The sequence below is a fragment of the Pleurodeles waltl genome, chromosome 10, assembly GCF_031143425.1.
Source record: "Pleurodeles waltl isolate 20211129_DDA chromosome 10, aPleWal1.hap1.20221129, whole genome shotgun sequence".
Classification (NCBI taxonomy): domain Eukaryota; kingdom Metazoa; phylum Chordata; class Amphibia; order Caudata; family Salamandridae; genus Pleurodeles; species Pleurodeles waltl.
This window is the reverse complement of record NC_090449.1, coordinates 21,469,266-21,496,214: the sequence shown is the minus strand read 5'-3', so window position 1 is coordinate 21,496,214 and position 26,949 is coordinate 21,469,266. Positions and strand designations below refer to the sequence as shown.

Below are 26,949 nucleotides of genomic sequence, written 5' to 3'. Positions count from 1 at the left end.
TTATCAGCAGCAGTGAGCCCTTCCTTCTCTTTAATATCAAGCTTTTTCTTATCAGTAGCAGTGAACCTTTCCTTCTCATTAACAAGTCTTTTCTTATCAGCAGCAGTGAGCCTTTCCTTCTCTTTAATATCGAGCCTTTTCTTATCAGCAGCAGTGAGCCGTTCCTTCTCTTTAATATCAAGCCTTTTCTTATCAGCAGCAGTGAGCCTTTCCTTCTCTTTAATATCGAGCCTTTTCTTATCAGCAGCATTGAGCCTTTCCTTCTCTTTAATATCGAGCCTTTTCTTATCAGTAGCAGCGAGCCTTTCCTTATCAGCAGCAGTGAGCCTTTCCTTCTCAGTAACAACGAGCCTTTCCTTATCGGCAGCAGTGAGCCTTTCCTTCTCAGTAACAACAAGCCTTTTCTTATCAGCAGCAGCGAGCCGTTCCTTCTCTTGAATATCGAGCCTTTTCTTATCAGCAGCAGTGAGCCGTTCCTTCTCTTTAATATCAAGCCTTTTCTTATCAGCAGCAGTGAGCCTTTCCTTCTCAGTAACAAAGAGCCTTTTCTTCTCAGTAGCAGCGAGCCTTTCCTGCTCAGTAGCACTAAACCTTTCCTTTCCGGTGGCATAGAGCCATTCCTTTTCAGTAACAACGAGCCTTTTCTTATCAGCAGCAGTGAGCATTTCCTTTTCTTTGATATCGAGCCTTTTCTTATCAGCAGCAGTGAGCCTTTCCTTCACAGTAACATTGAGCCTTTTCTTATCAGTAGCAGTGAACCTTTCCTTCTCTTTAATATCAAGCTTTTTCTTATCAGTAGCAGTGACCCTTTCCTTCTCATTAACAAGTCTTTGCTTATCAGCAGCAGTGAGCCTTTCCTTCACAGTAACATTGAGTCTTTTCTTATCAGTAGCAGTGAACCTTTCCTTATCTTTAATATCAAGCTTTTTCTTATCAGTAGCAGTGACCCTTTCCTTCTCATTAACAAGTCTTTTCTTATCAGTAGCAGTGAGCCTTTCCTTCTCTTTAATATTGAGCCTTTTCTTATCAGAAGCAGTGAGCCTTTCCTTCTCAGTAACAAAGAGCCTTTTCTTCTCAGTAGCAGTGAGCCTTTCCTGCTCAGTAGCACTAAACCTTTCCTTTCCGGTGGCATAGAGCCATTCCTTTTCAGTAACAACAAGCCTTTTCTTATCAGCAGCAGTGAGCATTTCCTTTTCTTTAATATCGAGCCTTTTCTTATCAGCAGCAGTGAGCCTTTCCTTCACAGTAACATTGAGTCTTTTCTTATCAGTGGCAGTGAACCTTTCCTTCTCTTTAATATCAAGCTTTTTCTTATCAGTAGCAGTGACCCTTTCCTTCTCATTAACAAGTCTTTTCTTATCAGTAGCAGTGAGCCTTTCCTTCTCTTTAATATTGAGCCTTTTCTTATCAGCAGCAGTGAGCCTTTCCTTCTCTTTAATATCAAGCCTTTTCTTATCAGCAGCAGTGAGTCTTTCCTTCTCAGTAGCACTGAACGTTTCCTTTCCTGTGGCACAGAATCTTTCCTTCGCAATAGCACTGAACCTTTTCTCTCCGGTGACATGGAGTCTTTCCTTCTCAGTAACTATGAGCCTTTTCTTATCAGTAGCAGTGAGCATTTCCTTCTCAGTAATATCAAGCCTTTCCTTCTCTGTAGCACTAAACCTTTCCTTTACGGGGGCATAGAGCCTTTCCTTCTCAGTAGCACTGAACCTTTCCTTTCCAGTGTCACAGAACCTTTCCTTCTCAATAACACTGAACCTTTTACTTTCTGGAGGCATGCAGTGAGTCTTTCCTTCTCAGTAGCACTAAACCTTTCTTTTCCGGTGGCACAGAACCTTTCCTTCTCAGTTGCACTAAACATTTCCTTTCCGGTGGTATAGAGCCTTTCCTACTCAGTAACAACAAGCCTTTTCTTGTAAGTAGCAGTGAGCCTTTCCTTCTCAGTAGCACTAAACCTTTCCTTTCTGGTGGCACAGAACCGTTCCTTCTCAGTAGCACTGAACTTTTCCTTTTCAGTAGCACTGAACCTTTCCTTTCCTGTGGCACAGAATGTTTCCTTCGCAATAGCACTGAACCTTTTCTCTCCAGTGACATGGAGTCTTTCCTTCTCAGTAACGATGAGCCTTTTCTTATCAGTAGCAGCGAGCCTTTCCTTCTCAGTAATATCAAGCCTTTCCTTCTCAGTAGCACTAAACCTTTCCTTTACGGGGGCATAGAGCATTTCCTTCTCAGTAGCACTGAACCTTTCCTTTCCAGTGTCACATAACCTTTCCTTCTCAATAACACTGAATCTTTTGCTTTCTGGAGGCATGGAACCTTTCCTTCTCAGTAGCACTGAACCTTTCCTTCTCAGTAGCGCTGAACCTTTCCTTTCCTGTGGCACAGAATCTTTCCTTCTCAATAGCACTGAACCTCTTCTTTCCGGTGACATGGAGTCTTTCCTTCTCAGTAATGTTGAGGCAGATATGCTAATTAGAAAATCATTAATGATGTTTATGTGCTTGAATAATGAAAAGTTGTAGAAGAATTAATTGTAGAGAAAATAATGTGCACGTTTGAAATTGTGCCCTCGGGGCATGTCAGCCATGTGTACGAAACTGTACTAATATAATTGAAAACTGTATGAAATAATGAAAATATATGAGAAAAATGTAGTAATATGTCATATTGAAATATGTAACCTATGTTTTACTTCAATTTGTAGTGTTAATTTAGCTGAATTTAAGGCCTAGTCTTCCTAGGCCTCGCACACATAGAGCAGAAATAATAACCGTGTTTGCAAGAAACTGGATGCCTGAATTGACCTTGATCCACCCGATGTTAAAGTTGCTTATCTAGAATTTTCTGCAATGTACTGGCAGATAGGAGATGATGAAGACAATTTGATACAATTATGTGTAGAGTAGGCTAAATGTACTTTCCTAGGACTTGAACAATGAAGGCACTGACTGAAGAGGACCATGCAACAATTTAGATACCTGAAGAGCCGGATGATGAGGACATCGTATAGCGGACCAATCTGCATCTTGTGAAAGGACTAATATGAAAATTGGTAGATTTGGTAAACAAATACTATAGGTTAAAGTCATATCTGCTGACTGACAAATTAGGAATTATGGGGATGGACTGGGAGACCCTAATGAAAAGTCATGACAAGGGGCTAAAACTTCAGATGCGAGGGGAGAATTGATGACGTGAGGAGACGCTGTCCGATGTTCTGTTGTTGGGCTCATACTCTGAGAGCCTGATGCGTGGCTGACTAATTGATGACCTGAAGACGAAGACTGACTTTGTTGCTGATCCGTTCTGTGGATAGGTAGCTATGAAAATGTGACTGACTAATTGTGCCTTTTCTTCTAGGTACCAACTGCGCTGATTATAGAATTCTCACTTAGATCTTTTCCAAATAATGCTTTTTCTCTAAATTGTTTTGCATGAAGCCCCACATGCGGATGCTAATCTTGGTTAGGTAGGCTGTTAGGGGTGACACTGACAAATGACTGACGAGCTATCTGCTGAACTCTGCTATTAATGCTGGTATTCTTTTGACATTTGAAGATGCATTTACGCATATGTTTTCTTCAAGTTATGAGATAATGTTTTCATTTACGAATTAATAACTGAACTAATTGAATAAAGATTGGTCTAAAGGATGAATTAGAATTGTAATCGACAGGGAAATAAAATTTGGTTAACTCATCACCGAGTTGTGGTTATTCAAGAGAAGATGTTTTGTTAATGGTAGTTTATGCTAATAATTGATTCCAATGGTTACTACATGACTAGGATACTCCATGCAATTCAAAAGGTTCATCGACCTATATGCGTCCCCTTGAAAGTTTACTTACTTAAGACCAGGCGCGCTTGCAGTAACAATGAGCCTTTTCTTATCAGTAGCAGTGAGCCTTTCCTTCTCAGTAGCACTAAACCTTTCCTTTATAGAGGCATGGAACCTTTCCTTCTCAGTAGCACTGAACTTTTCCTTTCCGGTGGCATGGAGCCTTTCCTTTCCGGTGGCATGGAACCTTTCCTTCTCAGTAGCACTGAACCTTCCCTTTCCAGTGGCTCAGAACCTTTCCTTCTCAATAGCACTGAACCTTTCCTTTCCAGTGGCACAGAATCTTTCCTTCGCAATAGCACTGAACCTTTTCTTTCCAGTGACATGGAGTCTTTCCTTCTCAGTAACAATGAGCCTTTTCTTCTCGGTACCAGTGAGCCTTTCCTTCTCAGTAACATCGAGCCTTTCCTTCTCAGTAGCACTGAACCTTTTCTTTACAGTGGCATGGAATCTTTCCTTCTCAGTAGCACCGAACCTTTCCTTTCCAGTGGCATGAGGTCTTTCCTTCTCGGTAACACTGAACCTTCCCTCCTCAGTAACATCAAGCCTTTCCTTTTCCATGGTATGGGATCTTTACTCTCTTAAGTACCAAAGCTTTCCTCCTCAGGAAAAACAAGTCTGTTCTTATCAGTTACACCAAGCCTTTCCTCTTATGTGGCATGCAGCCTTTCCTTCTCAGTAAACCAGAGCCTTTCCTTCTCATTAACACACAGCTTCTCCTTTTCAGTAACACAGGCCCTTTCCTTTTTGGTTACATGGAGCCTTTCCTTCTCAGAAGCACCAAGCCTTTCCCCCTCAGTATCGAGCACCTTTCCTTCTTGGTGGGATGGAAGCTTGTCCTCAGTATCATGGAGGCTTTCCTTCTTGGTTTCATGAAGGTTTCATTTTTTGTGGCATTTAGTCTTTTCTGCTCAGTAACATGGACACTTTCCATCTCAGTAACATAGGGCCTTTCCTTTTCAGTAACATGGAGCCTTTCCATCTCGGAGACATGAAGCCTTTCCTTCTCTGAGGCATGGAGCCTTTTCTTCTCAGTAACATGGAGCCTTTCCTTCTTAGAGGCATGAAACCGTTCCTTTTCAGTAACATGGAGCCTTTCCATCTCAGTAATATGGAGCCTTTCCATCTCAGTTACAAAAAAACTTTCCTTTTCTGAGACATGGAGCCTTTCCTGCTAGGTATCATAGAGCCTTTCCTTATAGTAACACAAAGCCTTTCCATCTCAGTAACATGGAGCCTTTTCCTCTCAGTAACAAAACGCCTTTCCTTCTCTGAGACATTAAGCATTTCCTTCTCTGAGACATGAAGCCTTTCCTTCTCTGAGGCACAGAGCCTTTCCTTCTCTGAGGCACAGAGCCTTTCCTTCTAAGTGTCATAGAGCCTATCTCAGTAACAAAAAGCCTTTCCATCTCAGTAACATAGAACCTTCCCTTTTTAGTGACATAAAGCATTTGAATCTCAGTAACATGAAGCCTTTCCTCCTCAGTATCATAGAGCCTTTCCTTCTCAGAACCACAACGCCTCTACATCTCAGTAACATGGATCCTTTCCTTCTCAGTAACACAGAGCATTTCCATCTCAGTAACATGGAGACTTTCCTTCTCAGTATCATAGAGCCTTTCCTTCTCAGAACCACAACGCCTTTACATCTCAGTAACATGGATCCTTTCCTTCTCGGTAACACAGAACATTTCCATCTCAGTAACATGGGGCATTTCGTTCTCAGAGGCATGGAGCCTTTCATTCTCAGTAACATGGAACCTCCATCTCAGTTACAAGGAGCCTTTCCTTTTTAGTGTCCAGTGGTCTCTCCTTCCCTGTGGCATGGACCATTTTCTTCTTACCAACGTGGAGTTATACCTTATCATTATTAGGAAGTCCAGTAACACAGAACCTTTTCTTTTTAGTAATACAGAGTTTTTTCTTCTCTTTGGTAATAAGCCTTTTACTCTCAGTAACACAAAGCACAGGCTTTCCTTCTCAGTGGTACGAGTCTCCCCATCTCGGCAGAATGGAGCTTTTCCTTCTCAGTGCTATGAAGGGTTTCACTGTCAGTAGCACAGAGCCTTTACTTGTCAGTGGCAGGGAGCTTTTCCATTTTGGTGACACAGGGTGTTTACTTCTCATTGGCACAGAGTCATACTTTCTCAGTGGTATGGAACCTTTTATTCTCTGTACCACAGAGTCTTTTCTCTGTGCCACAGAGTCTTCTTTTCTCTGTGGCTCAGACCCTTTCCATATCAGTGGCAAAGAGCTTTTTCTTCTCACAGAAATGGGCCTTTTCTACTCAGCAGCACAGGACCTTTTCTTCTTAGAGTTATAGGGCCTTTTCTTCTCTGTGGCATGTTTTTTTTTATTTATTCTTGGAGGCATGGTCTTTTCTCTCAGTGCCATAGGACTTTTAATGTAGGCAGCATGGCAGCTTTCCCTCGCAGTAGACCAGATCTTCTGCTTCACAGTGGCATGGAGCTTTAGACTTACAGTACTATCATATTAATGGATTTTCTTTAAAAAAATTAATTATAAAGCACAGTTAAACAGGGAGAAAAGAGCTCCTTATTTGGGGGTCAGTAAATAAAAAAAAGAAGACTAAAACGTTGTAGAGGAAACACTACATAACCTTAAATAAGTTCTTGAAGCAATCCCGAAAAATTAGAAATAGTTTAAGAGTGCAGTACTGGATTCCAGCCGCTTTTCTCTCCTGTTTGAGTTAGGAGGAAAGTTACTTCCTTATCAACCTAGTATTGTATTATGGGTATTTTCTTTTAATTCATAAAAAGGAGAACAAAGACTTGGAAATAGATAGCATAAAACAATTCTTACAGAGTACTTTTTTTCATTTATGGTTGTTAGACTTCAGATTTCACAGGTCTATAACTCTGTAATACTACAAACCTGGCTAGCCAAAACAGAGAAGGTGCTACAGTGGAAATAAAAGGTAAGGCATTTAACAGCTGTTACCCTTAGACTACAACTGTAGTAAAGAGTTTGTAAGAAATTGGGCTGTTAGTTGCAAAAGATGAGTTCTTCACAAGTAATAAGTTCACTATTGTCTCTTCATTGGAAGAAGAACCAACTACTCCATTTTAGCACTTGATTTTCTCAGGGTAGCAAAGAAGAACAGCCCAATGCCCACTTAGGGAATGTGGTGAGGGCTGACACATTACAACACACAATAAATGAATGTCCAGTCAGTATTTTTCCATTTAAAAACCTGTAATTTTATTACAAACACACACTACTAAATACTGCACATTAAATAAACATTTACATCATGTTGCTAGAAATACCTTTGGTGATACCCTCATACCACATTACGCCCATAGTAAGAACTGAACCCCATAATCATAATACTCTCTCAACTATACAAGATGCAACATCACAATATAAGGGGGGATTATTTCAAATAAGGCAAGCCTACTGGCTTTGTCAAGGGGGTCATCACATTAATAAAAAATACCGGCGGTGTGGCCAGGGCGAGGACCCAAGTAGATGAGTCCTCACAGAGCTCTGTGGTTCAGAGCCCCTGGCGACCCGTTCCCGATGAACTTCGCGAATGCCTTCTAACCTCCAGTGAGACGGATGTGAAAGACCGTGCTCCATCAAATACAGTGCCGCTTGGGCTGAGGAGGGCAGCAGGGTACGAGAGTTGATCCATCAGAGGCTCTCCCCCACCTTACCGGTGCTGCTGGATTCAAGACGGCTGCCGTATCAGAGGAGCAAGGGGGTGGGTCTCTAAGAAACTGCAATTGAGTGGGAGCAGAGCAGGAGCCCATACCCACTCTTAATGAGCAAAGGTTAGAGGGAGTGGGCAGGTGATGGTGCTGACAAGGAGTCCGCTCGAAGACCATAGTCAGTGGAGATTAGCGTGTTGCGAGGGGTGGAGCTTCTCTCACAACCTTAAGGGAGAACATACGAGAGGCAATTATGAATTACTTTAAAGAAAACAAGTGGATGAACTGCCATGGGCCACGATCTGGGATGCCTCTGAGCGAATTCATTAAGCATACTTTCACGTTCCTGTGTTTAGCGCGTGCCCTTGGACTGGAGATGGAGGCTGAAATAACTAAACTGGAATCTCACTTGAAAATGATACCCAGCCGTAGGACCCAGAGGTCCTCGTGAGGTGCTAGGGGAGATCTACAGGTGTCCCTGGCCAAAGATGCTGCGCACAAACACTAGAGGTGAAACATGTCTATTATAAGTGGGAAGACAGCGCAGATCGGCTGCTGGCACACACAATATGTACCTACAGGCTGAGGAACCGTATCCAAATGGTCCTGCATTCTAAGGGTTCATTCCAGCCGTCTGACCGGAACATCCTAGAGACCTTTAGGCAACACTATTCTATCTTTCACAGTCGCAAATCATACACCCAAGAAGCTCAAGACCCATAATTGGGAACAGTCAAACTGCCCGACCCAGAGATCAGAGAGGGTTTGGAGGATGAGATAACAGATGAGGGCGTAGGGCTCGCCATTAAGTCACTGCGGAAAAATAAGTCCCTGGCCTGGATGGGATTCCAAATTCTTTTTATAAAGCATTTGCTGGCCTCCTAGCCCCTCAATTAACAAAAGTGTTCAACTCCTTTTTAGCTACTAGGGAGGGGACTCCCTCCATGATGGAGTCCTTCCTTGTACTATTATTGAGGTCAGACAAAGGCCCCTAGCAATGCCGTTCTTAAAGCCCCATAACGCTGTTGAACACCGATGTGAAAATCATGGATGTCAACTCATCGAAATGCCAGAGGTAGCAGAAGAGACATCACATGTCCTTTGACCTCCATGTTCACTCACACACACATACAAATTCACACTTACATACTGTACGAAGCTAGCTCTGTACATACTTTATCAAAGTGAGATACAGTGGGTTCCCCAAAGGCGTATCAGAGGCTAAAGTAGATAATACTAATGCTCTCTTTGTGGTAGTGTGGTCGAGCAGTTAGGCTTATCAGAGGGTGGTGCAAAGCATTTGTTGTACACACACAGAAAATAGAAGAAGCACACACTCTATGACTTAACTCCAGACCAATGCTTTTTATATTGCAAAGATATATTTTCTTAGTTCATCTTTAGAATCACAAGATTCAAATTGCAGGTACCGTATTTATCGGCGTATAACACGCACTTTTTCTCCCTGAAAATAGGGGGCAAATGATGTGTGCGTGTTATACGCCGATATAATGTTAAGGTTTTTTTTCTGAAATGTCCTCTTAAAATGAGGTGCGTGTTATACGCCGGTGCGTGTTATACGCCGATAAATACGGTAAGTACTTTAAATTTTTTGTATTTTACACAGGTATCAACAGTACTTTGTTTGAAATAGGTAACTAATACAGTTTTTGAATTATTGGCAAAAACCTATTTTAAAAATCGACACTGCAAGTTTAAAACAGTTCCTGGGGGAAGAAAAGTTAGATCTGTTTACAAGTTAAGTATAACAATTACAGTCTCAGTCTCCAGGTTTTAGGAAGTCCACCGGTTGGGGTTCAAGTTAACCCCAAACACCCACCACCAGCAACACAGGGCCGGACGGGTGCAGAGGTCAAAGTTGAGGAAATTTAACGTGGCCACCTATGGAGACAGTGGGTACTCGGAATCCGGTCCACCAGCAGGTAAGTACCCGCGACTCAGAGGGCAGACCAGGAGGGATCAGAAGAGCACTGGAGGGGCCACAAGGAGGCACCAAAAACACACCCTCAGCAGCACAAGGGCGGCCGGGTGCAGGGTGCAAACAGGACTTTGGGTTTCCAATGTTGGTCCATGAGGAGACCCCGGGGTCACTCAGAGGCTGCATGTGGGGTCCAGGGGGTTGTCTTGGGCACACCACTGGTTGACACGGAGGAAGGCCCCCTGCTGAATGATGAGGCACCAGGGGTCAGTTCCTCCAAGGCCTGGGAGCTGCGGGTGCAGTGTGTCCTTTAGGCATCGGATATCTTCGCCTGGATCTCACGGCCAGGATGGTCCTCAGGATTCGTCATGGAGAGGTCAACCCAGGGTGGGCACTTGCTCGTAATCGCCTGGGGACCCTCTCTTGCTGGGTGGACAACCTGGACACGGGCCATGGGCATCAGGTGCACAGGGGTCAAGACTCAGCATCTGGAATGAGGTGCGAGTCCTTAGTTGTAGGTTTCTTGAGACAGAGCCACTGTCCTAGTGAGTTCTTGGTCCTTTTGGGTGCAGGGCAGTCCTATGGAGTTGGCAGAGGTCAGTGGGCCCACTGGACGCGCCGCTGGTCTGTTTGCAGGTTCTTTGAAGCAGGAGACAGGCCGTTAGGGCTGGAGCCAAAGCAGTTGTCATCCTCCTTCTCTGCTGGGGTTTTCAGTTTAGCAGTCCTTCTTCTTGTTCTTGTAGGTCGCCAGGAATCTGGTGAGCTGGGTTCAGGGAGGCCCTTAAATCCTAGACTTACGGGCGTGTTAGGTGCCAGAGAGCAGTAGCCAATGGCTACTGTCCCTGAGGGTGGCCACACCCTCCTTGAGCTCACTCCCTTTGGGGAGGGGAACACATTTCTATCCATATTGGTCCCTGTCCTCCAAACCAAGAAGGAGAATTCTGCAGGGAGGGGATCACTTCAGCTCTGGACACCTTTGAGATGGTCCTGGCTGGGGTGGTGTAGGAAAGTACCATCTTGCCTGGCATGTTACCCCCATTTTTCACTGTATGTATGTTTTTTTTAGCCCTTGTGTCACTGGGATCCTGCTAGACAGGACCACAGTGCTCACAGTATGTGCCCTGTATGTGTTCCCTGTGTGGTGCCTAACTGTATCACTGAGGCTCTGCTAACCAGAACCTCAGTGTTTATGCTCTCTCTGATTTCTAAATTTGTCACTGCAGGCTAGTGACTAAATTTACCAATTCTCATTGGCACACTGGTACACCCATATAATTCCCTAGTATATGGTACTTAGGTACCCAGGGTATTGGGGTTCCAGGAGATCCCTATGGGCTGCAGCATTTCTTTTGCCACCCATAGAGAGCTCAAGCAATTCTTACACAGGCTTCCCACTGCAGCCTGAGTGAAATAACGTCCACGTTATTTCACAGCCATTTTCACTGCACATAAGTAACTTATAAGTCACCTATATGTCTAACCCTCACTTGGTGAAGGTTGGGTGCCAAGTTACTTAGTGTGTGGGCACCCTGGCACTAGACAAGGTGTCCCCACATCATTCAGGGCAATTTCCCTGGACTTTGTGACTGCGGGACACCATTACACGCGTGTACTATACATAGGTCACTACCTATGTATAGCGTCACAATGGTAACGCCGAACATGGCCATGTAACATGTCTAAGATCATGGAAATTTCACCCCAATACCATTCCGGTATTGGGGGGACCATTCTATGATCCCCCGGGTCTCTAGCACGGAACCCGGGTACTGCCAAACGGCCTTTCCAGGGTTTCCACTGCAGCTGCTGCTGCTGCCAACCCCTCAGACAGGATTCCTCCCTCCTGGGGTCTGGGCAGCCCCAGCCCAGGAAGGCAGAACAAAGGATTTCCTCTGAGAGAGGGTGTTACACCCTCTCCCTTTGGAAATAGGTGTGAGGGGCTGGGGAGGAGTAGCCTCCCCCAGCCTCTGGAAATGCTTTGATGGGCACAGATGGTGCCCATCTCTGCATAAGCCAGTCTACACCAGTTCAGGGATCCCCCAGCCCTGCTCTGGCGCGAAACTGGACAAAGGAAAGGGGAGTGACCACTCCCCTGACCAGTACCTCCCAGGGGAGGTGCCCCGAGCTCCTCCAGTGTGTCCCAGACCTCTGCCATCTTGGAAACAGAGGTGTTGGGGGCACACTGGACTGCTCTGAGTGGCCAGTGCCAGCAGGTGACGTCAGAGACCCCCTCTGATAGGCTCTTACCTTTCTTGGTAGCCAAACCTCCTTTTCTGGCTATTTAGGGTCTCTCCCCTGGGGTATTCTTCAGATAACGAATGCAAGAGCTCACCAGAGTTCCTCTGCACTTCCCTCTTCGACTTCTGCCAAGGATCGACCGCTGACTTCTCCAGGACGCCTGCAAAACTGCAACAAAGTAGCAAGACGACTACCAGCAACATTGTAGCGCCTCATCCTGCCGGCTTTCTCGACTGTTTCCTGGTGGTGCATGCTCTGGGGGCTGTCTGCCTTCACCCTGCACTGGAAGCCAAGATGAAATCTCTCCTGTGGGTCGACGGAATCTTCCCCCTGCTAACGCAGGCATCAACAGACTGCATCACCGGTCCTCTGGGTCCCCTCTCATCCTGACGAGCGTGGTCCCTGAAACACAGGAACTCTTTCCAAGTGACTCCCACAGTCCAGTGATCCTTCAGTCCAAGTTTGGTGGAGGTAAGTCCTTGCCTCCCCATGCTAGACGGCAAACCTGTGTACTGCGTGATTTGCAGCTGCTCCAGCTTCTGTACACTTCTCCAAGGACTCCTTTGTGCACAGCCTAGCCTGGGTCCCCAGCACTCTGTACTGCAGTGCTCAACCCTCTGAGTTGGACTCCGACGTCGTGGGACCCTCCTTTGTGACTCTGAGCCAGCTCCGGTTCACAAATCTTCTAAGTGCCTGCTCCAGTACTTCTGCGGGTGCTGCCTGCTTCTATGGGGGCTCTCTGAGTTTCTGAGCGCCCCCTCTGTCTCCTCCTCCAAGGGGCGACATCCTGGTCCTTCCTGGTCCCCAGCAGCACCCAGAAACCTTCAGCACGTCGTGGGACATCTTCCATCCAAAGGAGAAGTTCCTAGCCCTTTTCTTTGTTGCAGAATCCTTGGCTTCTTCCACCCAGAGGCAGCCTTCTTGCACCTTCATCCGTGGTTTCCTGGACTCCTGCCCCCCCGGACACTATCGCGACTCTTGGACTTGGTCTCATTGCCTTGAAGGTCCTCAGGTCCAGGAATCCGTCTTCAGTGCTTTGCTGGTGTTTGTGGTACTTGCAGAATCCCCCTATCACGACTATTGTGTCCTATTGGGGTAGTAGGGGTACTTTACTCCTACTTTTCAGGGTCTTGGGGTGGGGTATCTTGGACACCCTGACTGATTTCTTACAGTCCCAGCGACCCTCTACAAGCTCCCATAGGTCTGGGGTCCATTCGTGATTCGCATTCCACTTTTGGAGTATATGGTTTGTGTTGCCCCTAGACCTATGTTCACCTATTGCATCATATCATAATTCTACACTGTTTGCATTACTTTTCTTACTATTACTTACCTGTTTTGGGGGGAGTGGCCAAAATGGCGGCCGCAACAGATGCCTGAAGCATAGGCTCCGTTTCGGGCTCACCAGCAAATCCTGTTGGGCGCGCCCAGAGATGTTGTGAGTGCCCTTGTGGACCAGCGGAACCCCCGGGAAACCGATGGAGGGGAAAGGAACCTCGCAGCGGCAATAATCGAGACGCTGTGAGCCGGGGCCGGAAGAGGCCTTACTGAGGACTGCAGCTGGGACCTTGCGTAGGGCCGCGATGCCGGTGTAGTGAGGGCAGCGCCAAGAGCCGTCCCTCGGACTTGCCGAGAAGGGGCACCATGGAGCGCAGTGAGTGAGGCGGAGGGGACCTCAGCGGGGTGGGCCAGAACTTTTCACACGCCCACCCCCGGTCTCCGTGTTCTCCTTCCTCTCCCTCCTCGCTCCCTTCCTTCGGGAACCGCTGTGGAGGGCTCCCATGGGGGCAAGATTCGGGGACGCGCGTCGCCATTTCTTTCCCTTCCTTTCCTCGGAGGCGCAAATCGAGGAGTGGGGGGGGGGGGGGGTCAGGGTGCGGTGCGCGCGTCTCGGAGTCGCGCTGCACCAGGAGAGATCTGTCCGGGCCCGATTGGGAAAACAGAGAGGCGTGGGACAGCAACTGCCGCCCTACCTGAAACGGACCACCCCCCGGGGCATCAATAGTACGTGGGGAGCGAGGTAGTCGAGGGGACAAGTGGGCACTGGGCCCCCCACCCCCTCCCCACATCTACAGTAGTGTAAAGGAACATAGCACCAGATGGGGCCAGAGGGGAACTAAAGGCGGCGGGGAACATCATTCCACCCCTCACTCGTGGATCATTTTAAGAGCAGCGTGCCTGCACACAACCCAGAAATTTAGTTTCAGGAATATAATAAATAGCTGCATGAGACTCAAGCACTGGCCAGTGTAGCCTCTACATACAGAGAGCTGACTTTACTAATGTGTAGCGGGAAATCACATACTGTGTAGTGGGTGAAAAAGTTGGAGAGGAATCAAGGCTCAAGCAACGCACTGTAACACTGCCCCAAACCACGGTATAGAGACAGCTTAAGCGAACCATGGCCGGGAAATCCAAATCAACGAAAGGCCAAGAACGATCTACACCCGGGCCATCACCAAATAAACAGCAGCTAATACCAACCTTACAATCCCTGGAAAGCACACTTCAGGCCCACTCTACCCAATTTGAGAAAGTACTACAGGTGATTATGGATACTAAATCCTCTCTAGAAAATAGAATAGATACAGTATCTCAAGACCTTAATCTACTCAGAGTGGATCACCGCAACCTGGCGGAGAGAGTGAAGACAACAGAGGACTCGTTAAATGAGTTGAACCCACTGGCCACGGACAACCAGAAACAAATCCAATGATTAGATGCGAGGTGAAGGCCCTATGGCGACGAGCTGAAGAAGCAGAGGGCAGATCCCAGCGCAACAATGTTCGCTTCCTGGGATTTCCTGAGAAATCGGAAGGGCAAAGCACTGAAATATTCTTGGGGCAATGGCTGATCAAAGAAGTACTAAACGGTGCCCTGTCAAAGTTCTTTTCCATGGAGAGGGCGCATAGAGTCCGGGGAGACAACCGGCTCCAGGACAACCACCCAGACCACTGATTGCAAGATTTTTGAATTATAGAGACCGTGATGCAATATTACAGCAGTTTCGCAGCAAAGGCCCACTCCGATACGAGGACTCCTTCATTAATGCCTACCCAGACTACACGCAAGACGTGCAAAGACAGCCCAACTCCTATGTGAAAATAAAACAACGCCTTCGTGAGCATAATATCAAGTACGCCCTGATGTTCCCTGCTAAACTAAGAGTGATAACAGACGATCGTACGCATGTGTTCACTTCCCCGGAGGACGCTTGGACGTGGATGCATGCTAAAGGGCTGACACAACCCCAGGAAGGCACTGGAGAAGGAGAAGAATGGCTCACTCTTGACGACATGCAGGAGTCCCAGGAAACGGTCAAAGGGACAACCCACTGTAAAACTGGCAGCAGCCGAAAGAGCAAAAGTACTGAAGGTAACAATTATACACACGCAGAACTCTTTTGAGGCACTACGGGCAAATCCCACAGATAACACAGACTCTGACTCGGTCAGCTCCGACTCTACGATTTTAGAGGTGTTAAGGGGCCCGAAGCTCGCCCCTAGATCTGCGGATGCACTGTGACTGCTAGGTGTGAGACAGGTGTGTCAGCCTGACTGAGTAATGAGCCAAGCGGCGGTGAAGCAAAGATGAGGGAATGGCTGGGCCAAACAGAGGACACGGCCATTATTTATAAGTATCAGCTGGACAGTTATCTCTTTCTTTATAATAATGATTAATAACATTGAACGCATGGTGTTGGGGAGGCTAGCATTCGGGAAGCGCCCATATACATATTTCATCTTTGTAAAAGGATGTGAGCCCCTTATAAGGGCCACATCCAGTTGTCAACATAGCTCCCCAAAAGGTATTCATATGGATACAGATTTTCATATGTGGAAGTGCGTTGAGTAGGTTGATACAAGTTCAACATAGATTAAGGGATTTAGTTGGGGTGGGCGGCGGGGGGGAATGTGTTAATTTGTATTCAATAGGTCATGATAGAACACAATGTACAGTGTTGCAGATGTTAGTCTCAATCATGAACTGGAAGGTGATGGGATGGACCCGACTGGGAATTGAACTTTGTGGTGTGACATATGTAAGTGTGCTACACAATGACACATGGCCCAAATTGCAAATCACGCTACACGTGACTATAATATAGTCACGTGGAATGTAAGGGTTATGGGTACGCTAATCAAAAGACTTCGAGTTCACGCCCGCCTCAAACGCCAGGGAATACATATTGCCATTCTACAAGAGACGCATCTCCTGGAGGCTGATTTACGTCAACTACGGGGGAAATGGGGCGGACAGATTACAGGCACAACATACTCAGCTTACGCTAGAGGAGTGCTGGTGTGGATAGCAGGTGGGGTCCCCTATGTCCAAACTACACACAGGATAGATCAAGGGGGCAGATACGTGGTAATAGAGGAACAACTAGATGGTAGACAACTCACGATAATAGGGATCTATACCCCTAATAGTGCGATAGCTGAGTTTCTGGGCACACTCACACCAGCATTACTAGTAAACCCCGAAGCCCCGGCCATATGGGGAGGAGACTTCAATAGTATACCAGATGTGTCACTGGACAGGTCAAATACACCCCCAAGAGGACTGACAAATAGAAATGCCAAAGGCCCACTGCTGGCATGGGCGGGCGACATGAGATTATACGATACATGGCGCATAAAACACCCAGTGCAAAGGGAATATTCATTCTACTCAATACCCCACAAAGTACACACCAGGATAGATATTCTATGGGGAACCCTTGACATATGCTCACTGATTAAAAAGATAGAATACCTGGCCAAAACACTGTCAAATCATTCACCGCTGAAACTATCCCTAAGGTGGGGCAGAAGGCGTTCAGTAATCCCCACCTGGCGTCTGCAGGTAGAGGCGCTCCAGGACCAGGTGTTCGTAGAAGAATTGAACACAAAAGTGAGACAGTACTGGGAAATAAATAAGGACTCCACAGACACAAGAGCAATAGAATGGGATGCACATAAGGCTGTCATTAGAGGGCATTGTCTTTCAACCACCTGGGGTGTGAGGCGCACTCTCCATGCGGAGGTCAGCAAACTGGAAAACGAACTGAAGGTACTAGAGATTGCAGTGGCACAAAATGGGTCACCATACTCAGTGCTGAAAGACGTGCGCACAAAATACGTCGAAGCGGACTTACGATTCCGCCGACATGATCACAATTATCATCTGATGCGCTTACAATCAGAAGGGGACAGATCGGGGAGGCTGCTGGCGTGGCTCCTTCGTGAGGACTGCCAACCGACCCCCATAGGTACTATACGGTTGGATGAGGGCAACATGGTCAATACTCAAGAAGAAATTAATGGGGCGTTCAAGGACTATTACACAAACTTATATATTGGACAAACAGTGTGTACTGCCCAACAATTGGGGTTCTTCCTTGCAGAAGCACCCTTGGCGCAGCTATCACAAGCAGATAAGGAAACGCTGGACGCTCCTCTAAGAATGGAAGAACTGGAGTTAGCCTTAACACAGTTGTCTAAGAACAAGGCACCAGGAACAGATGGCTTGCCAATAGAATATAACACCACTTGCCCGAAATACTTAAAATCTCACTTATTGAAGGTATTTGAGGATGCGTGGACTCATAGGCTACTGCCACCAACGCAGAGGAAGGCACTGATAGTTGTTCTCCCTAAGCAAGGTCGCGACCCCACAGATGTTAAATCATATAGACACTCTTGCTCCTAAATCTTGATTGTAAAATCCTAGGTAAATTATTGGCTAATAGGATGGCTCCCATTATACACACCTTAATACACGAGGACCAGAATAGATTTATTCCAAAACGTAATACATTCTTAAACATCCGTAGGCTGCTGAGTGTTATGGGAGATACCCCACCGGATGCATACGATAACGTTGTACTGTCATTAGATATTGAAAAGGCATTCAATACACTAGGATGAGACTTCCTGTTTGTCACAATGCAGGGTATGGGATTTGGCCCCAACTACATACAATGGGTACAGACAATATATGCCAAACCCAGAGCTAGGGTGAAAACGGGGGGCATTATATCCGTCAGTTTCCCGATTGGCAGAGGTACAAGACAGGGATGCCCCCTATCTCCCTTATTATTCGCTATTACAATGGAGCCACTAGCGACTCACTTACGAGCAATGGGAGAACAGTGGGGAGTACTTAGGAATGGATTACACCATATAATATCACTATATGCAGACGATGCTTTGATATACGTGTGGAAGGGATGTGAGGTGATATCTTCAGTGATCTCCCTACTGACTGAATATGGGAAAATATCGGGACTGGTGGTGAACTGGGAAAAATCTTGTGTTTCCATTGTCTGTCTGGCCTTCGGAGAGAAGAGAGACTGCCCCAAGAGGATGCCTGAAGTGGTGTTTTGATACATTTAAATACCTAGGGATACATATCTACCACAAAGCTGGGGATCTCAGGGATGGGAACTTAGGGCGCGCACTGAATTCTATGAAAGGGTCGCTTCCTTTCTGGTGGACATTACCAATATCACCGCTGGGTAAGGTGGCGGTGGAAAACATGTTGCTACTCCCCCGGCTCCTATATTACTTTGCGGCATTACCAGTCAAGGTTCCTAAAAGTTTTTTCTGGGAATTGAACACAGTTGTACTGAGGCTTATATGGGGAGGGGGCAGGACACCAGTAGCAATCACCACACTGCAGCGCCCAATCGATGAGGATGGATTGGGCGCCCCCAATTTTGAACTTTACTTTGCTGCTGCACAATTACAGTGGATACTGAATTGGATACACAGACCCACACTGGCGGAATCTGCATGGATAATAGCGCAATTGCAAGGAGTATCGCTGGTTACATGGTTAATGAACAAAACAGTGAAAAGGGCACATGACAACTAATTAATGGTAGCTGCACACGAGTGTTGGAAGCAATACATACAAAAAGACCTCAGAGGTTATCCCTACTCTCCACTTATCCCCCTATGACTGATCCCTGGCTGGGGCAACATGGCCGGAACACACTCGACTACAGTCTGGACGGAGGTGGGAATTCTGACAATAGGAGACTGTTTCGAAGAAGGGGTATTAATGTCATTTGAATCCATAAAAGACCTCACATCAGTGGGGCCAGGGCAATTCATAGCTTATTATGCCATATTTCACTTAATTTAAAAGACATGGATGGCAGGCGACCGAGAACCAGATATCTCCCCACACTACATCATATGCTGCAATATGGCACTCAAACAAGAGTTGTAACAAACGTATATAAAATCTTGAACAGACTTCCCGAAGCTAAACTGGAGAATGTGAGAGAAAGATGGAACACAGTCCTGCCGAACCCGCTATCGCAGGAGGACTGGTCAAAAGCACTATGCCATACTCGTGGGTTATCGAGAAACCCTAGATTTTGCTACACTCAATTCAACTACACGCACCAGACATACCTATCATCAGCTAGGCTCAAACGCATGTTCCCTGGATCGGACCCAGTTTGTTCCCGATGCAATGCCCCATTGGCTCACTTCTACCACATGGTCTGGGAATGTGATCGGCTGAAAGGGGAGTGGAGTGGAGTGTTGGCAGAAGTCAACTGACGGGTCATATATTTGAAGTAGACCCCAAATCCTGTCTGCTGGGGTTGAGGGCGAGGGGAAAAAAACCACAGACATATACATACGTTTGCAGACTTAGCATACGTAATGTATAAAAGATTGATTGCTATGAACTGGAAAGCGCCTTAAGCACCAGATTTGAAAGCATGGCGAGCCCTGACATTGCACTGGACTCGCACGGAATACCAAGTACTACGAAAGCTTTTAGAAAAGGACCAATTACATACAGGATGTGAAGCCTGGGAAATATTTGTAACTAAACTAGAGGCCAAAAACAATGAGCGCCCACCATGAACTGGATGATACCACAGAACTGGGGATAAGGTAGGCCCTGATCACTACTAAGCATACATGGGAAATAGACGTGCAAAGCATACTCAACACACAAGCACGAGCAGACTAACACTGATTCTATGACCAGCAGGGGAGGAACGAAGGAGAAAGCGCGGGGAGGTAGGCGAATTAGAGACTTGTCAAGGGAGAATACACCCAAACTCACAATCCACTAGGTAGCATAGGAAACAGTATAAGATGGGTAAACAACAAGAGATATTAACAATAACACATCCGCAAAGTATACCACAACAGCACCACCCCAGGAGTCCTTACCATCACACACACAATACGTAGAACAAGTGAAGAACGTTGTTAAATTGATAAATATTACAAATATTATAATTTATGACTCAGCTGTACATTGAAGAAGATATATATATATTGAGAGATGTAACCAGACCTAAGTTGTTGTTGAATGTAACATGTTATTGCGGATCAACTAAATCCTGTCATGGAACCGGCAGAATCATTGTTTTAAGATCTGTATTGAAAATTAATAAAACAGATGATTAAAAAAATAAAATAATAATAATAATTACTTACCTGTTTTGGGTTTGTGTACATATAACTTGTGTATATTACTTACCTTCTACCTGAGGGTACTCACTGAGATACTTGTGGCATATTGTCGTAAAAATAAAGTACCTTTATTTTTAGTAACTCTGAGTATTGTGTTTTCTTATGATATTGTGCTATATGATATAAGTGGTATAGTAGGAGCTTTACATGTCTCCTAGTTCAGCCTAAGCTGCTTTGCCATAGCTACCTTCTATCAGCCTAAGCTGAGAGAAACACCTCTATTCTACTAATAAGGGATAACTGGACCTGGCACAGGGTGTAAGTACCACAAGGTACCCACTATAAGCCAGGCCAGCCTCCAACAGGTGTTCACTCCTCCCTGTTTTCCCTAATTTTCCAGACGGACTTGCTGCCATAAGTGGGGCTTTGTCCGGGCGGCAGGCATCTCCACTAGCTGGAGTGCCCCTGGGTACTATAATCCGAGGCTTGAGCCCTAGAGGCTCACTGCCAGGTGTTACAGTTCCTGCAGGGGGAGGTGTGAAGCACCTCCACCCAGGACAGGCTTTGTTTCTGACCACAGAGTGCACGAAGGCACTCACCCCATGTGGTCAGAAGTTGTCTGAAAGTGGCAGGCTGGCACAGACCCGTCAGTCCTACACTAGCTGTTGGAATAACATACAGGGGGCATCTCTAAGATACCCTCTGTGTGCATTTTTCAATAAATCTCACACTGGCATCAGTGTGGGTTTATTGTGCTGAGAAGTTTGATACCAAACTTCCCAGTATTCAGTGAAACCATTATGATGCTGTGGAGTTCGTAATGACAAACTCACAGACAATATACTTAATATGGCTACACTGCATTTACAAAGTCTAAGAATGGATTTGGACACTGTAGGGGCATATTGCTCATGCAGCTCTGCCCTCACCTGTGGATAGTGCACCTTGTCTGAGGGCTGTCAGGCCTGCTAGAGGGGTGACTTACCTATGCCACAGGCAGTGGTTTGTGGGCACGGCACCCTCAAAGGGGTGCCATGTCAACTTTGTCTTTTTCTCCCCACAAGCACACACAAGCTGCAAGGCAGTGTGCATGTGCTGAGTCCCCTAGGGTGGCATAATACATGCTGCAGCCCTTAGAGACCCTCCCTGGCCACAGGACCCTTGGTACCATGGGTACCTTTAACAAGGGACTTAACTGTGTGCCAGGGCTGTGGCAATTGTGGGAACAAAGGTACAGTTTTAGGGAAGGAACACTGGCACTGGGGCCTGTGTAGCAGGGTCCCAGCACACTTTCAATCAAAGTTGGCATCAATACTAGGCAAAAAGTGTGTGTGTGTGTGTGTGTGTGTGTGGGGGGGGGTGTTACCATGCCAACAGTGGTACTTTCCTACACATACTCTCTCTCACATGAACACATTCTCACCCGCAAGCATGCACACAATATACATTTAGAATCATTTTTGCCTCACCTCAGCTGCCATGATATATTCTAGCTAATTGTACTCAATTTGTATTACACTAATAGTGAATAATACAGCATTATTCACAATTAGTGTAGTAACAAATTGACAGGAAACAAAAAGAGTGGAGCCCCAACTGACGTCCATAAGGCTGAATTGCCACTGTGCTCCTGGCATCTGAATTTGCTACGTCTCAAGCCAGGGGTCGAAAAGGAAGAGCCAGGGGTAGCAAAGGGCAAGTCAGGGGACGCAGCTGTGACACCCTAAATGATGTCCATGGTGAAAACTTTCCCAAAGGTCTTGACCTGCTGACTGGGAAAGGTCTGGCCCCACCTGGTGTCTCCCTATCAAGCTGGATTCATTAGAAATAGATGGGGGATAACATCAGATTGGCCCTCAACGTCGTCAACAAGGCAGTAGCCATGGAAACAAAGGTACTCTTGCTTTATCTCAATGCGGAGAAAGCCTCTGACCACCTTGAATGGTCATTTTTAAGGAAGATTCTTGACAAGACGCCTCTAGGACCATCAATGAAAATGCTCATACTGGTCAATTATGTTTGACCCTCAACGAAAATTCAAAATCACTTGCACCTCTCTAGATCAGTACCCTTGACTGGGGGAACCCACTAGGATGCCCCCTCTTGCCCCTGAATTCTTCTCTCACCATGGAACTCCTTTGCCATATGAACATGACTTACCCAAAGATCATGTGGGTGCCTGCTAAACAGGGATCCAGCAAACTAGTGCTCCTTGTTGATGATGGTCTATGTTTTTTAATTCAGTGGAATCGCTTCCTGCTCTTATAGAGGAGCTGGAGAGATTCAGCTTGGTGGCTGGTCACTGAACTGTCTGAAATCGAAGGCGATGGGGGTAGGAGAGAGCAACAGTTTCTTACCTGTAACTCCAGTTCTCTCGTAAGGGAATATCCATTGAAGTCATAAGCACTCAATAGTCCCGCCCATGTGCGGGGACCCTGGAGCATTTATTCACACTATCTCTTCTTAAGTGTAATGTTCCCCTTTCTTTGGGAAGGCCTGCAGAGTCACTTACGAGAGAAAATGAATTACTATGCAGCCTATAGGAGTATGCTACAATGGTTTCTTTATCTTAGAGTAAAAAAAAGGGTCCAGAAGAATTAAATATGTTTATAATGTCATGATTCTTTGGTAGAACAGCATAAATGCCTTTCCCAAACCCTTTTTCGAAGGAGTAGAGAGATAAAGTAGAGCAGGACGGTGTAGCTCCATAGGCTGTCATTAAATGAGTTAAAATAAGAAACTGTGCCTTTAAGAACCCAGAGACCACCAGTATCCCAGCATGCTCAGCAGGTGACAGGTGCTTCAGTTATTTTTGAGGCAATGGTAGTAATATATGTATGGGATATATGTACCTCTGTCTAATCTACCGATGAGGGAGGGAGGGTTGCTTATGACTTCAATGTAGATTCGTCTACGAGAGAACTGGAGTTACAGGTTAGAAACTGTTCCTTCTCTCGTAGCGGATCTCCATTGATAGTCAAAAGCACCGAACAGAGTAGCAAGCCCTTCCCTACTAAAAGCGGTGGAGAAGTCAGCGGCCCAATTTAAGCTAACAAATTTCTGAGTGAGGAAGGTCCTACTTGAGTATCTGCTCTAGCATCCAAGTCCAAGCAGTAATGCTTGATGAATGTGTGAACAGATGTCCACGTGGCTTCGTTGCAAATATCTGCTATGGGGATATTCCTCATTAAAGCCGCAGTTGCTGCTTTACATCTAGTGGAATTAGCTTTTGGTTTACCTACTAGTGTCCTGTTAGCTTTTTGATAGCACAATAGGATACAGGAAACCATGCATCGGGATATGGACTGGTTAGATGTGGATAACCCTGTACCAACAGGCCCATAATTGATAAATAGTTGGTCTGATCTGCGGATGTCACTTGTCTTATCAAGGTAGAATTTCAAAACTCTCCTCACATCTACGGAATGGAGAGTCCTCTCAGATAGAGTGGAGGGATCTGACAGAATGTTGGCAACAAAATATAGTCGGGTTAACATGGAAATCCGAAATAATCTTAGGAAGGAATTTTGAGTGAGTCCTCATAACCACTTTGTTACAGTGGAAGACTGTGTATGGTTTGTGAGAGCATAATACTTGGATCTCGCTAACCCTGCGGGCTGATATTATAGCTACCAGGAAAGCTGTCTTCCAAGGATGATGCTGTAGGGAATCCTGGTGAATTGATTCAAAAGGTTCCTGCATAAGTCTTGAAAGGACTATGTTAAGCACCTAAGGAGGATAAGGATGCCTATTGGGAGGGAAAACCTTCTTCAACCCTTCTAGAAAATCCTTTATCATGAGGACTTTGATAAAAGAGGTTTGTGAAGGACATTTTCGGTAAGCAATAAGAGCTGCTAGGTGAACCTTTATAGAAGAGAATTGCAAGCCAGATTTAGCCAAGTGTAGCAGGTATGGAAGAATGACATCTTCTTGGCAAAGTTGTAGGGTCCACATTCTTGGACGAACACTGTATGAAAAATCTCTTCCACTTGAAGGCATATGTGGAACGTGAGGAAGGCCACTTAGCCTCTTTGAGAATCTCCAAGCAGTCTTGAGCAGGTTTAAATGTCCATATTGCAATAGCTCAGGACCCATGCAGTGAAATTCAAGGAGGAGAGGTTGGGGTGAACCATCAGGCCTCCGGATTTCATTAGAAGATTTGGACTGCATGGCAGCTTAAGATGTGGACGCTCTAACCAGTAGAGAAGGTCCATGATCCACCATTGACAGGGCCACTCTGGAGCTACGAGGATCATCTGGCTCTTGAGTGGGACAGCTTGATAAGGGTATCAAGGGAATTGACGGAAAAGTGTGAAAAACAATTCCGGACCAGTCAATCTACAGGGCATTCCCCAGTGTCACTGGTTGGAAGTACCTTGAGGCGAAGTCGCAGCATTTTTTGTTTTCTGCGGTGGCAAAAAAGTCGATGGTTGGAGCACGCCATGGTTGACAGATGTTTTGTACGACCTAGTCGTGCAAGACCCATCCATGATTTTCTTCCAGTACTCTGCTGAGAGTGTCTGGCTGAGCATTTTTGGACACCTGGGAGGTGAGGTGCCATCATCTTGGGGTTCCTGGCTAAGAGCCACTTCCAAATCGCCTGGGCCTCACGTGACAAGGGCCTGGACCTCGTTACCACTTGTTGTTGAGGTAGTGCATGGTGGTTGTTTGGACCACCTAAACAAGCAGGGTTTGGGTCTTGAATGACGGGGGAAGGCAGGGAGCGCTAGGAAAACTGCATGGAGCTCGAGGAGACTGATGTGATAGGTCATCTCTCTCTGAGACCATGTGCCCTGAATCTGGAAGTGATCCATGTGAGCTACCCATCCTAGTAGTGATGCATCCGTCACTATGGTTTGAGAGGAGATTTGTTGGTAGAACAGCATCCCTTGCAGTAGATTGACTAGAGAGCACCACCATTTCAGGGATTGTTTGCCGTGAAGGGATAGCTTGATCTTGTCCTCTAAGTTGCCCATTAGTTGGTCCCACTGATCCTCGAGGAATTCTTGGAGAGGGCGCATGTGGAGGATAGCGTTGGGTGTGAGGAAGATGCAGAAGGCCATCAAACCGAGGAGAGAGGACACTGCCCTCGCTGTTGGATGAGATACCTTCATGAGAGAGTGACACTTCTGAACGATCAATATGCATCTCTCCTCCGAAGGACATACTATTGCCTGCATGGTGTTTATGGAGGCTCCCAAGTAATGTAAAGTCTCAACCGGAGTGGGAGTAGACTTGCTGGGATCAGTGCTTAATTTGAGCCGGTGGGGGGCACAGACATTTATTATTTGGAGGCCAGAACTTATTTCACCTGAGACAAATTCGGAACTGCGCACCCTTGATATTTGTGCTCTGACATTTTATAGTGCCAGCTGCATGTGTCTGTGAAGTGCTTAGGGCACTTGCACTTATTATTTTACAAATAAAACACTGTTTGTGGTTGACATGAAGCACCAATCGTTGAAGGAGATCACAGGTCCAATTGTAATGACGTTGGGCTTCTTGAGAAGTGTACGCCTTTGTGAGCCAATCGTCTAGGTATGGATAGACAAAGATGCAGTACTTATGGTCTGCCACTATTGCCATGCACTCTGAGAATGTTCTGGATGCTGACTTTAGGCCAAATGCGAATATATGGTACTGGTAATGTTTCTGCCCCACAATGAACCTTAGAAATGTCCGATGCTTTCTGGCGATTGGAATATGGAAATATGCATATTGAAGGTCGATGGAGCAGAGTCAATTTCCCTGATGTAGTTGGGGGTAGATCTGATGTAATGCCAGCATCCGGGACTTTTCTTGCTGAATCCAGTTGTTAGATATTTTGAGATCAAGAATAGGTCTGACTACATTCTTGTCTTTCTTGTTTACCAGAAAGTGCATGAAACAAATGCCTTTCCCTTGTTGTTTGTGAGGAACGGCTTCCACCGCTTTCTTTTGCAAGAGAATGTTGACTTCCGACCATAGCAATGGAAGATGGAAAGTGGACGACTTTGGATGTATGGACAGTGGTGGGCTGGTGAATCTGAGACAATACCCATGTTGAACATTAATGAGAACCCAAGTGTCTTGCATTCTTTTTTTACCACAGCCAAATGATGAGAAATACTTCCCCCTACCGGAGTGGGTAACGGAAGAGGGGGGAAGAGAGGATGCAGGGTTTTGATCCAGCTGGCTGTGTGCCCCCTTGAGCAGGCTGTTAGGCTGATCTTCACCTAGTCTGCTTTCGCTAGTGAGGTTGAAAGGGTTGTTTGTATTGTGATTGCTGGAGACCCTGATACTATTGCGGGATTTGAACCCTCTGTGTGTCTTAATGGCAGTGTTAAGGCCTGAGAGATCTTCATTGTTCCTTGGGGTTCTCTAAAGCCACTGCCTTCCACCTTCATGTGTGTCATCTCTTCATCTGTGTGACTCCCAAAGAGGATAGAAGGAGAGAATGTCGGACTGAGTATTCTCTGCTGAGACTCCGGCTTGAGGGATGTGCGTCGGAGGCAAAAATGCCTGCACAGAGCGACACCGTGGATGTACTCATGAGCCGCTGACAGGGAGGAGTCTGCTGCAGCACTTATCACTTGATTGGAGACCATAAGGCTTCCATTAAGAATATCCCTAAAATCCTCTCATTTATTTCTTGGAAGAAGAGCAGCAAACTGGTGAATGGATTCCCATTGTGCCCTATCATACCTACAGAGAAGGGCAGTAGCACTGTCCGCCTTCATGGTGGTTGCAGCAGTGCTGCAAACTTTACGTCCCACAGAGTCTAGATTTCTAGGCACTGTAGAAGGAGTAGTGGCATGATGCTTTTTCACTGCTCCTACAATCACCAAG

The 26,949-nt window shown here is 46.1% G+C and overlaps 1 protein-coding gene across 3 annotated transcripts in view; it reads right to left on the bottom strand.

Moving 5' to 3' along the window:
- Positions 1–26,949, bottom strand: part of LOC138260940 (uncharacterized) — a 771,875-nt gene that overhangs the window by 178,871 nt on the left and 566,055 nt on the right. The window lies entirely within an intron of this gene.